Below are 13,906 nucleotides of genomic sequence, written 5' to 3' on the forward strand. Positions count from 1 at the left end.
AACTAAGGGTCCTAGCCCGAACCATGAAAAACAGCCCCAGGCTATTATTCCTCATCCACCAAACTTTACAGTTGACACTATGCATTCGGGGCAGGTAGCGTTCTCCTCGCATCCGCCAAACCCATATTTGTCCATCAGACTGCCAGATGGTGAAACATGATTCATCACTCCAGAGAACCCGTAACCACTGAGTCCAATGGCGACAAGCTTTACACCACTCCAGTCAACGCTTGGCATTGTGCATGGTGATCGTAGGCTTGTGTGCAGATGCTCGGCCATGGAAACCCATTTCATGAAGCTCCCGACTAACAGTTCTTGTGCTGACGTTGCTTCCAGAGGCAGTTTGGAACTCGGTAGAGAGTGCATCTTAGACTGTGAATGTGTCATATCTGTACACACACAAAGAAACAGACAATATAGAATAAGCATATGAACAAACATAACCCCCACAATCTTTAAGATCCTGAGCTGAGAAGAGTGTTTAAAAACAGAGTATGACACTAGCTTGCAGGGCATCCTATGTCTCCTCATAGAACCAGTGAAAGATGAAACAAATGATATTGGAAAAACTCAGATTCCTCACTCACCTGTCATGCTCTTACAATCACACCAACTGCACTTTATGTCAATACTGAAGGTGTTACGGTGTTCAGGGTATCACACAAGGATCCCATGTCTCCCCTATTAAGTGCATCTGACCACTCCAGGTGTGTATGTGTATTTCTGTGTGTGTGCGTGTGTTTGTGTGTTTGCGTGTATGTGTGTGAGGGTGGGGGGGTGGGGGGGGCTGACGATAGCTTATGCCAGGTCCCCTTTAGCGGGGTTAGCGTGGTTAGTACACACTATTGTGTGTACATAAATGTGCGTGTGTGTGTAAGGAAAAGATCGAGGCCATCTTTCATCTTCTACAGCGTCCAGGTACTCTACACGATATGATGATACAGGCCCAATTAAGGGATAGTGCTGTGTGAAAAATGTGATGACAGGGTGAATGGAAGACTAGACTCTGATCTGACATCTGAGAAAGAGTGAAAAGCGGGGAAGGAGGGAGAGAGAAAGAGAAAGAGAGGAAGGGTTGGTAAGGGAAATGAACATGGGGAGAGGGTGACAGAGGAGAAAGAGGGGGAGGGAGGGAGGGAAAGGTTTAATGGGATTGAGAATGAGAGAGAAAAAGTAGAGCGAGTGGAGGAGAAGGATATATGATGAGTGAGACAGAGGGAAGGGAGAAAAGTGAGGAGAGAAACATTTTGTCAGGAGAAGAAGTGAGTCAGGCCGGTAACAGAGGAAGTGGGGGTTGGGAGACAGGTGAGGAGAGATATTGTTTGTCAGGAGAAGGAAAGAGACAGGCAGGTAACAGAGGAAGTGGGAATGAAAACTTTGAACCTTCATATAGAACAAAACAACAAAATTAAGGCAGACATTGTGACAGAGAAGGAAAAAAGTAGAAGATGCATTCTGCTAGCAAACACAAACACAAACGGTGTAGAAGGCTACAAAGCTTGCCCTGGTTGTCAAGGTAGTGACTTCACTTCAGCTAGTGAGCATAGCTAGTATCTTTTCTATTTTAGATTTTACAGTTGTATCTAATTTAACATAATATGGTAACACATTGACAAGGTAAATGTAACATGTATGTAGTTTATTTATACTGTATGCAAACTGTATGTTTCATTCTCAGCAATGTCAGGGTCAATCAGGAACTGCTACAGCCATGTCAGCCATTTTATTTTGATCAGCACCCATTCCACGTTGATCCCACAGAGGATCTAATCATGTCAAAGGTATATACAGTAGGCCTACTGTAGACATACTGTAAAAAACTCAGAAACAAGATATTCTTGAATATATTTTATTCAGTTCATTGAGAAAATACAGTGATTGAGAAAGTATAAAAATATTCCCTTTGATGTTTACTTTTTCTATAAATTCAGTCAATGTCAGATAAAGACAATGTGCGCTGCAGGTTCCCTTCAGATGTTATGTATTCTAAGGACAGGTTCATTCAAAATCCAATATACCAATACAGACTTTTACAATTCAGAATAAATAATGTTGTACTTTTACATCCCAGTGAGTAGACATATGGTAAACAGTTTTGCAACTTACAGATTTAAATCACAATGATACAAAAAACTGACTTGATTCAAAGGATGTTAGTGTATATTTGGTGGTTTCTGTGTATCTAGAACAGATGTATGCATGCTGATTATAAATAGTAGAGTTGTGTATCTGTCTTCTCAGCGTACTGTATCTTGAGGGTTGTGCATGTTGATGTTCAGGTGGTGATCGAAGTCCATGTCTCGAGCCCCATTAGAGACAACAGTAAAGGGTCACGCAGATAGATGCTCCATCTGGAAGAGACAAGCACAGACTATTAGTTCAACAACATCATCTCTGTCCAAATGATGATGCTGTACATGTTCAACTATTGTGTCTTGGATGAACTTGGAACTTTGAACTTGGAGGGGCATTGCTGTCACACCCAAGGCTATGAATTGTCCTTTCCTTTTGTTCTCTAGCAGTCAGCTTGTGTGTATTATACAATACAGTTTATATTGTGTTTCAAACAGACTGTTACAAAACAGTTTATATTATGTTTCGAACCGACTGTTACAATAGAGTTTATAGCGGTGTGGACTCGAGTCACATGACTTGGACTCGAGTCAGACTCGAGTCACAAATATGATGACTTGCAACTCGACTTTGACTTTAACACCAATGACTCGTGACTTAACTTGGACTTGAGCCTTTTGACTCGGCCTGACTTGATACCCTCCCCAAGCCCAAATATTAAAAATGATGTCATTTTAAAAAGTGTGCAGCGCATCAACTCTTCATTTAACGGATTACAGTTTGAATCGGACAGCAGCCAATCAAATTGTGCCAGCTGACAAAAAGTTGTGAGTGGCAGTGCAGAGGAACATCGGTGGGTGAATTCAGATGGAGCCCTTGGAAAAATGATATAATGATAATGAAATAACAAAAAATTATATAAAGACGATGCTGTATCAACAGAAATCGGATTGCAACTTGCAAAACATGCGGGAAGAAAATTACAGACAGAGGCGCAACAATTTACAACTTTGTTCGACATTTGAAGCTGCACAAAGAACGGTAAGTCATGGCTAATATAGCAGACAGCTATAAAATGTATAACTTTGCTAGTAGCATGTAGACTAACGTAATGTTAAATCAATGAGCCTCCACACAGTCAGTCAGTGCGGGAACGTGATCATTGCACCCAAGATTGAGCTACAACTGGCTAGGCAGTTGGTAGCCTAAATCCTGCCTGATGTTACTCGCTGGTTTCTAAAAACTTTGCATACTTAGCTACTGTAACCACAAGAGAGAGAGAGAGAGAGAGGAGGAGAGAGAGAGAGAGAGAGAGAGTGTGTGTGTGTGTGTGTGTGTGTGTGTGTGTGTGTGGTGTGTGTGTGTGTGTGTGTGTGTGTGTGTGTGTGTGTGTGTGTGTGTGGTGTGTGTGTGTGTGTGTTGTGTGTGTGTGTGTGTGTGTGTGTGTGTGTGTGTGTGTGTGTGTGTGGGGCGCTGCGCGCGCGGCGCGTGGTAAGGTTGGGCTATTGTGCTCGATAGTCCGATCACTATGGGGGGGGGGGGGGGGGGGTCTTTCTCATGGTACCCATGAGATGTATTTCATGGAAATATAAAGTTTATTTGGAAAGTAATAAATATAGATATTTATAAAGCATTCATAATTTTGTGTTAATGTAATATACTACTATTACTCTTGTTAAAAATATGAAATGGAATTACATTTGGATAAGAGCACATTATGACTTGTTTAGGACTCAAAACTCAAAGTTTAGGACTTGAGACTTGACTTGATACTTGTCGGTCTTGACTTGAGACTTGATCGGACTTGCCTGTCTTGACTTGGGACTTGACTTGGGACTTGAGTGCTAAGACTTGAAGACTTACTTGTGACTTGTAAAACAATGACTTGGTACCACCTCAGACAGTTTATATTATGTTTCAAACCGACTGTTACAATACAGTTTATATGTGTTTTTCAACGACTGTTACAATACAGTTTCTATTGTGTTTCAAAATGACTGTTATAATACAGTTTATATTTATGTTTCAAAATGATTGTTACGATACAGTTTATATTGTGTTTCATCCGACTGTTAAGATACAGTTTATATTGTGTTTCATCCGACTGTTAAATACAGTTTTATATTGTGTTTCATACCGACTGATACAATACAGTTTATATTATGTATCAAACCGACTGTTACATACAGTTTATATTTTGTTTAAAACCGACTGTTACAATCAGTTTATATTATGTTTCAAACCGACTGTTACAATACGTTTATATTGTGTTTCAAACCGACTGTTACAATACAGTTTATATTGTGTTTCAAAATGACTGTTACAATACAGTTTAATGTTGTTTCATTCGACTGTTTACAATACAGTTTATATTATGTTTCAAAATGATTGTTACAATACAGTTTCTATTGTGTTTCAAATGACTGTTACAATACAGTTTATATTTGTTCAAAATGATTGTTCGATACAGTTTATTATTGTGTTTTCATCCGACTGTTTAAATACAGTTTATATTGTGTTTCATACCGAACTGTTACAATAAGTTTATTTATGTACAAAACCGACTGTTACAATACAGTTTATATTGTCTTTTAAACGACTGTTACAATACAGTTTATATTGTGTTTCATACCGACTGTTACAATACAGTTTATATTGTGTTCATACCGACTGTTACAATACAGTTTATATTATGTATCAACGACTGTTACAATACAGTTTATATTGTCTTTTTAAACCGACTGTTACATACAAGTTTATATTGTGTTTCATACCGACTGTTAAATACAGTTTATATTGTGTTTCCAAACCGACTGTTAACATACAGTTTATTTATTATAAGAACTGTTCAATACATGTTATGTCTTTTAAACCAACTGTTACAATACAGTTTATATTGTGTTTCAAACCGACTGTTACAATACAGTTTATATTGTGTTTAAACGCGATGTTAAATACAGTTTATATTGTGTTTCAAACCGACTGTTACAATACAGTTTATATTGTGTTTCAAACCGACTGTTACAATACAGTTTATATTATGTTTCAAACCGACTGTTACAATACAGTTTATATTGTGTTTCAAACCGACTGTTACAATACAGTTTATATTGACTTTTAAACAACTGTTACAATACAGTTTATATTGTGTTTCAAACAGACTGTTCAATACGGTTTTATATTGTGTTTCAAAGATGTATACAGTTTATATTATGTTTCAAAATGACTGTTACAATACAGTTTATGTTGTTTCATCCGACTGTAACAATACAGTTTACATTGTGTTTAAAACCGACTGTTCAACCAAATATAATTTTCAAGAACAGCACAAAAAACACATAAAGCTACTGTCAAAGACATGGTACTTTTCTATACATTATGCATACATTTCACTACATACAAACTCCAGGCTTGCAGATGAAAAGAGGGCTTTGAGTTCTAAGTTCCCAATGTACTCGACAGCAACAAAGGGCCACAACAATGCCCCCTGACATGAGTCCTCGTCATATCACACTGAGCTTTTCACGCATTGTTCCCCTCACCTTCTCACATGTATTGTCTTACATGTTATCCTTAGAAGCCTATAAGACGGCCAGGTTTTGTGCTCTGGACACTAGGCTTGGGAGAGTCTATGTGTTACAGCCGCTTATTATTCTCTCATAGGGTGATGATGAGGCGATGGAGCTGGGTAACGCCTTATTTGATCCCCCTTACACCCAGCCCAACCTGGGTTCAGATCGCTCGTACAATCCCCCAACATCACCACCCTCTTACCCGACCATCCCTTTCTCCAACAAGGTATTATGCTATCACGTTTCCTGAAACTATAGAGGCTGTTGACAACCATCGGAGACTCTGTTAGCTTTTGTGGGGCCATAGATGAAAGTATGTACCATGTTGCTATAGATGAGGCTACTGGAGGTTCAACAGAGATACAACTGAATATTGTGTTTTCTATATATATATATTTTTTAATTGAACCTTTATTTAACTAGGCAAGTCAGTTAACTACATTTTGCAGTAGCTTGGTGGTAGTTGAAGTAAATTCAAATCTTGGTAGTGTTTTCAGTAGTTAAGTCTTTACTGAAGACTCATCTCTTCAGTAGTCTGGCCCAGGGGTGTGAAGGTGTCTCTGCCTAGCCAGCTCCCCTCTCTCCACTGGGATTCTCTGTCTCTGACCCTATTACCGGGGCTGAGTTGAGAGAGAGGTTGTTGTTTCCCCCCCATATGTGTCAATGGCTTGCCCCCGCATCATGTATTGCCAGGCCTTTTTTTGCTATACTTGACTTGAGTGGGTTGACACGTTATCTTCCTGTCCGGTCTTGCGCCCCCTCAGGATCGTGTGGTGGAGAAGATCTTCGTTGTCTCAGGGTAGTAAGTTGGTGGTCTGTTGATATCCCTCTGGTGGTGTGGGGGCTGTGCTTTGACAAAGTGGGTGGGGCCTGGTTGGCCCTGTCCAGGCGTATCGTCCCCAGTGTCTATGCTATATATGTACCGGGGGCTAAGGCTGCATTTCTCTTGTCTTATCCTAATTATTCCATCTCTCTCTCTCGCTCTCTCTCCAGATAGTCGGCCGGCCAGATTGGACCAGTCAGACAGCTGGCGAGATAGTACCAGTCGGCCGGATGGCCAGATAGTTGGCTGACCAGACAGGAGTAGTCTGCCAGCTGGCGAGATAGGACCAGTCGGACAGATAGGATAAGTAGGCAGGCCAGATAAGACCAGTCGGACAGATAGGACAAGTCTTTTAGTTGGCCAGTCCTATCTTTCCAGTTCGGACCAGTAGGCCAGATAGGACCAGTTGGCCAGCCGGCCCTCCAGATGAGACCAGTCGGCCAGCCCTCCAGATAGGACCAATTAGCCGGCCGGCCAGTTAGGAACGGTCAGTTAGGACCACTCGGCCAGATAGGACCAGTTGGCCTTCCATATGCCATATGCCAGAAAGCATAAGTCACCTGGCCGGCCAGATAGGATAGGACCAGTCGGTCGGCTGGCCAGTTTGGACAAGGTAGCCAGTTGGCCAAATAAGAGCAGTCTGCCGGCCAGATAGAACAAGTTGGCCAGTTACGACCAGTCACCCAACTGCTCTTTATTTGGCTGGTCAGCCGACTTCCCCTTTCTGGCCGGCCAGCTGGTCCCATCTGGCCAGTTAGTACCAGTTGGCCAGATAGGGCCAGTTGGCTGGCCGGCCCTCCAAATAAGACCAGTAGGTCGGCCAGATAGGACCATTCAGCCGACCAGCCAGTTAGGACAAGTCGGCCAATCGGACAGATAGGACAAGTAGGCAGGCCGGCCAGATAGGACAAGTTGGCTGGTCGGACAAATAAGAGCAGTCGGCCGACCATCCAGATAGGACCAGTCGGCCAGCAGGATAGGACCAGTTGGCCAAATAAAAGTGGTCGACCGGCCATATAAGACCAGTGAGCCAGCCAGATAAAACAAGTCAGTAATTTACATGTCACTGAAATTGAGTGTATTCACACCCCTGAGTTAGAATCCCTTTGGCAACGATTACAGATGTGAGTCTTCCTGAGTAACTCTCGAAGAGCTTTGCAAACCTGGACTGTACAATATTTCCACATTATTCTTTTAAAAATTCTTCAAGCTCTGTCAAGTTGGGTGTTGATCATTGCAAGACAGCCATTTTCAAGACTTGCCATAGATCTTGAAGCCAATTTAAGTCAAAACTGTAACTAGGCCACTCAATTCATGTCGTCTGGAAGAAATTCCAGTGTATATTTGGCCTTGTGTTTTAGGTTATTGTCCTGCTGAATGGTGAATTTGTCTCCCAGTGTCCGTTGGAAAGCAGACTGAACCAGGTTTGCATCTAGGACTTTGCCTGTGCTTAGCTCTATTCCATTTATTTGCATCCTTTCTTTTCATCCATTAAACTCTGAAACTCTTTTAAAGTCACCATTGGCCTCACGGTGACATCCTTCCTCTCCGCCAACTGAGTTAGGAAGGATGCCTGTATCTTTGTAGTGACTGGGTGTATCCAAAGTGTAATTAATAACTTCACCATGCTCAAAGCTATCAATGTCTGTTTAAAAATATATATGTTTTTACTCATATACCAATAGGTCCCCTTCTTTGCGAGGCTTTGGAAAACATCCCTAGTCTTTGTGGTTGAATATGTGTTTGATAATTCACTGCTCAACTGAGAGACCTTGCAGAAAATTGTATGTGTGGGGTACAAAGCTGAGGTAGTCATTCACAGAGTGAGTCTATGCAACTACTGGAACTACACAAAAACGAAAATATATATGGTGAGGTAGGGTATAGCGAACTACTGGAACTACACAAAAACTAAAATATATATGGTGAGGTAGGGTATAGCTAACTACTGGAACTACACAAAAACTAAAATATATATGGTGAGGTAGGGTATAGCTAACTACTAGAACTACACAAAAACTAAAATATGTATGGTAAGGTAGGCAAGGATTTCCTTTATTTCCTTTATTTTAATTTTTTCCGCATCAAACCTGCCACATTACACATTCTGTTAACGTATGACCCCAAAGCGATCTGTTTTTGCAATTTGTAGTAATTTGTATGGCATTTCAGATTTACATATGATATTTTTTCAGTAATTGGGTTGGATGTAGTAACCTACTTTTTTTTAACTAACTTAGTTCAGTAAACTACMYTTTTATTAAGGGTAGCTTTAGTGTAGCTTAAGTTATTCCAGTGTAAGGTGATTGGTAGCTTTGTAAACTACATTTTCAGAGCAGCTTCCCCACACTGATTACAAGGTACTTTAGTTTGCACAGGGATTTGAAGTGCACTGAAATATATAGTTGCTAAAACACAACTAGCTTTCAGTGGATGGGGCCCCACTGCATTCATCTATACATCTCTCCATGCCTCCAACAACAAAACCCAAACCAATAGAAGAACAGAGTTGAGATCAAAGGGCACACCTCCTTGCTTGCACAAGGGCACTCCATGCCTGCTCTCCCTCCCTCCCTCCTGGTCTTCCTCCCTCCCTCCGTGCCTCCCTCCCTCCCTTCCTCCCACCCTCCCTCCCATCCCCGAGGCCTCGTCTCTCATTCCCTGCGCTCCTTCCCCTCGTTGTCTTTACTCCTTGTCTCCTCCATGCCTACTTCCCTCCCTCTCTCCTCCCTCCATCCCCCCCCTGCTGGCGTGTTTGTAGGCAGTGATACTGAGTTGCCTCCCTACATCCCTCCTCCTCTGATCATCTTATTTCCAAAGGTGCTTCAACATAGAAAAGGATCTCTGACACCCACACACACACACAACACACACACCACACCACCACAACACACCACCACACAACACACACACACACACACACACACACACACACACACACACACACACACACACACACACACAGCTTTGTTCATTTTCCTGGAATGTATCCATTTAAGCAGAACCTTTGCCCTCCAGAAGGATTTAAAAGCAAGGACCAGTAGATTACACAATCTTTTGGCCAGATTTTGCAGTGTAAACCCGTACAGAAATGTCAGTAGAACATGATACAATAATTCAATAAGAAATGAATAGCTGTTGGTCAAGCGGCTTTCCTTTACTCAAACCACTCAATCCTACAGTAACAGAATTTGAATACCATGCCGACAGAAATAGATGACTACATTGCTTTCCAGAACAATGGCATTTCTGGGGGAAAATCGGAAAATCTCAACATCTTGGATGTTTCCCCTGCTCCACAAAAAGCCCAAAATAAGATTCTATGTTAAAGCTAGGATACTCTCTGGAGACTGACACTGGCAGAAAGTGGGTCTCCAGTTGCCCCAAGTCAGACTCTGGTGTAGACGAGTCCTCACCACCACCTACTCCCACAGGACTGCACTGTTCTCTATGGGAAAGTATCAACCACTGCTAGAGCAGAGACTGATGTTGAGCCACAGAGAAGGGAACCGTATGAAGCCATACCGATAATGACAGACAGAGGACATACACAGTCAGGAACATGAGCCACATGCACCACACGGACACTCATACACACACACACCATCTAGGGAGACACACCACCTAGGGCTATGAAAACCTTAAGGAGACATATACTTCTGCACCTGTCAGGTTGGATGGAAACAGACATTATCAAAACGCACAACGAAAGGTTTTCCACCAGAGGAGGCTCTATGATTTTTATGCTTGAAACATTGCATTGCGTGCATGTGCATTATCTCCCTCAGTGTCTACGAGTCAGAGCAGTAAATAATGTATAGCCTCCTTCACTGTGAAAAAGTATTTTACCTCAGGGACCATCCAAGGTTTACCTGTATAAATGGCCTTTCAGTGTCTTCAGAGAAATGGATAGCACCACAGAATGTGGGTCAGACCATTTCATTTGCACAGCGTTTCTCTTTGTCTCATTCAATCAACGTTTGACAGATGCAATGTCACTCATAATGTCTTAGGGACATCTGGGGCCAACATTTCTTTCAGACTATGAATTGGTTGAGGTAACGATTCTTTGATCCATGATGAGAGGTTCTTGAGATATTGCCCAGCTAACGAGAACACAAAAACACCCCAATGGGAAATGACAGATCTCTCGTTCACCTCTGCGATCTGTGGGCCATCCTTAACACATGGACACGTCAGCCGTTATCCTGGTTCTCTCTGTCTGGCTCCTGATGACTCCTCTCTCGCCTGAAACAGAATAACACAATGGGACGTTAGAAGTGTTTCTCACTGAGAATACAGGGGATGTATGTTTCATGAGCACACCGAAGTGACACAGACTTGACTTCCCTTGATGTGACTTTGGGATTTTTGACCTATTTTTCTGGTATTGTTTGTGCCTCTTGTAGAAGCATTTGACAGTAGAGTCATGACTTAAATCTGACTATTGTGGCATCACGACATAACTGTACCTCCCCTCCCCCTCTTCCCCACCAGTTAGAGGTACATCTAAAGAGTTTCAGAAAGTCTGAATTATTTACTTGGTTTTCTGTTCACCCCTTTAACCCCTCAGCAAATGCACAGGGTGCTTGGTTTAAAATATCCCCCCTGAGGATCTGAGAATGTGTGTGTATGTGTGTATGTGTGTGTGCAAGATTGTATTTGTGGCATAACACACTCACGTGCAAACACACACACTCACTAGCACGAGTGAACTCATCAGAGCATCATTATGAGGGTGAACTCATCAGAGCATCATTATCTGTGTGAGGCCATGCAGTCCCAGATGGGATTCTCTGTGTGTGTGTGTGTGTGTGTGTGTGTGTGTGTGCGTTGGACGAGAAGATATAAGATACCGTGCCTTCGGAAGTATGCTTTTTCCATATTTGTTACTTTACAGCCTCATTCTAAAATGCATTAAATAAAACATTTTCCTCATCAATCTACACACAACACCCCATAATGACAAAGTGAAAACAGGTTTTTAGAAATTGTTGTGAATTTATTAAATATAAAAACAGAAATACCTTATGAGTATTCAGACCTTTTGCTATGAGACTCGACATTGAGCTCAGGTGCATCCTGTTTACATTGATCATCCTTGGGATGGTTCTACAACTTTACTGTTGTAAATTCAATTGATTGGACATGATTTGGAAAGGCACACACCTGTCTATATAAGGTCCCATAGTTAACAGTGCATGTCAGAGAAGAAACCAAGCCAAGATGTCGAAGGAATTGTCCGTAGAGCTCAGAGACAGGATTGTGTTGAGGCACAGTCCTGGGAAAGGTACCAGAAATGTTTTGCAGCATTAAAGATACCCAAGAACACAGTGGCCTCCATCATTCTTAAATGGAAGACGTTTGGAACCACCAAGACTCTTCCTAGAGCTGGCCGCATTGCCAAACTGTGCAATCGGTGGAGAAGGGAGGTGACCAAGAACCCGATGGTCATTCTGACAGAGCTCCAGAGTTCCTCTGTGGATATGGGAGAAACTTCCAGAAGGACAACCATCTCTGCAGCACTCCACAAATCAGCCCTTTATGGTAGAGTGGCCAGACGGAAGCCACTCCTCAGTAAAAGGCACATGACAGCCTGCTTGGAGTTTGCCAAGAGGCACCTAAAGGACTCTGACCATGAGAAACAAGATTCTGTGCTCTTATGAAATCAAGATTGAGGTCTGGCCATGCTTCACATCTGGAGGAAACCTAGCACCATCCCTACGGTGAAGCATGGTGGTGGCAGCATCAAGCTGTGGGGATGTTTTTCAGCGGAAGGGACTGGGAGACTAGTCAGGATCGAGGGAAATATGAACGGAGCAAAGTATAGAGAGATCCTTGATGAAAACCTGCTCCAGAGTGCTCGGGACCTCATATTGGGGTGAGGGTTCACCTTCCAACTGGACAACGACCCTAAGCACAACGCCAAGACATCGCAGGAGTGGCTTTGGGACAAGTCTCTGAATGTCCTTGTGTAGCCCAGCCAGAGCCCGGACTTGAACCCGATCGAACATCTCTGGAGAGACCTGAAAATAGCTGTGAAGCAACAATCCCCATCCAACCTGACTGAGCTTGAGAGAATCTGCAGAGAAGAATGGAAGAAACTCCCCAAATACAGGTGTGCCAAGCATGTAGTGTCATAACCAAGAAGACTCAAAGCTGCCAAAGGTGCTTCAACAAAGTACTGAGTAAAGGGTCTGAATACTTTTTTTTGCCAACATTTCTAAAAACCTGTTTTTGCTTTGTCATTATGTGGTATTGTGTGTAGATTTATGGGAAAAATTCAAGGGGTCTGAATAGTTTCTGAAGGCACTGTAAGTTGGTCACCCATAAGTCTTCACCTCCCCTTACATGTGCTCTGAGTGAATGGGAGTGTACTCTTTGACCTGACTGAGTGTGTCTAGCTGAGAATATTTTTTTCTCTTTTCTTTAACCTTTATTTAACTAGGCAAGTCAGTTAAGAACAAATTCTTATTTACAATGACGGCCTACACCGGCCAAATCCGGACGATGCTGGGCAATTGTGCACCGCCCTATGGRACTCCCAATCACGGCCGGTTGTGATAATGCCTGAAATCAAACCTGAGTGTGTGTTATGACGCGTCAAGCACTGAGATGCAGTGTCTTAGACCGCTGCACCACTCGGGAGCCCAAGTAAATGATGTTGTTTGTGCAGTCACAAAGTTTTGCTGAGAAAGCCATTATCAGCAACCATAAAACCCCTAAACACAAATTAACACATATAGTACATGTACCCCTCATCCCATACTCACCCACACACACACACACACACACACACACACACACACACACGGGAGAGGGGGGAAGCGGAGGGAGAGGGGGAAGCGGAGGGGAGGGGGGAAGCGGAGGAGAGGGGGAAAGCGGAGGGAGAGGGGGAAGCGGAGGGAGAGGGGGGAAGCGGAGGGAGAGGGGGAAGCAGGGAGAGGGGGAAGCGGAGGGAGAGGGGGAAGCGGAGGGAGAGGGGGAAGGGAGGAGAGGGGGGAAGCGGAGGGAGAGGGGGGAAGCGGAGGGAGAGGGGGGAAGCGGAGGGAGAGGGGGGAGCATGAAGATCCATTAAGACCACATAGCTCTGTGACATTAATATTCACTAACACAGACTGAGCCAGTTAGCTGCAGACAGACAGATATCAATTACAATCACCTTTCATTTGCCACAATGCTCTTTGAATCATCAGCTCAACATGTTTGGTCCAATTTATTCTCAACTCACCCAGAATGTTACTACAACACCATCTATGTTTAGCTCCTATTTTGAGATGAATGCGTCTTATGGTGGTGTGTGAGTGTGCGCATTTGTGTGTGTGTGTGTGTGTGTGTGTGTGTGTGTGTGTGTGTGTGTGTGTGTGTGTGTGTGTGTGTGTGTGTGTGTGTGTGTGTGTGTGTGTGTGTGTGTGTGGTGTGTGTGTGTTGTGTGTGT

General features: G+C 43.0%; 1 long non-coding RNA gene across 3 annotated transcripts in view; it reads right to left on the reverse strand.

The window, feature by feature from the left end:
- Positions 1-1,833: 1,833 nt before the first annotated feature.
- Positions 1,834-13,906, reverse strand: part of LOC111974087 (uncharacterized) — a 98,354-nt gene continuing 86,281 nt past the window's right edge. For all 3 annotated transcript variants that reach the window (XR_002878663.3, XR_002878665.3, XR_002878664.3), the window contains exons 3-4: positions 10,627-10,716; positions 1,834-2,351 (exon numbers count right to left, since the gene is read on the reverse strand). This is a non-coding gene — a long non-coding RNA (uncharacterized lncRNA). The remainder of the gene's footprint in view (positions 2,352-10,626; positions 10,717-13,906) is intronic.

The sequence above is a fragment of the Salvelinus sp. IW2-2015 genome, linkage group LG15, assembly GCF_002910315.2.
Source record: "Salvelinus sp. IW2-2015 linkage group LG15, ASM291031v2, whole genome shotgun sequence".
In the NCBI taxonomy this organism is placed as follows: domain Eukaryota; kingdom Metazoa; phylum Chordata; class Actinopteri; order Salmoniformes; family Salmonidae; genus Salvelinus; species Salvelinus sp. IW2-2015.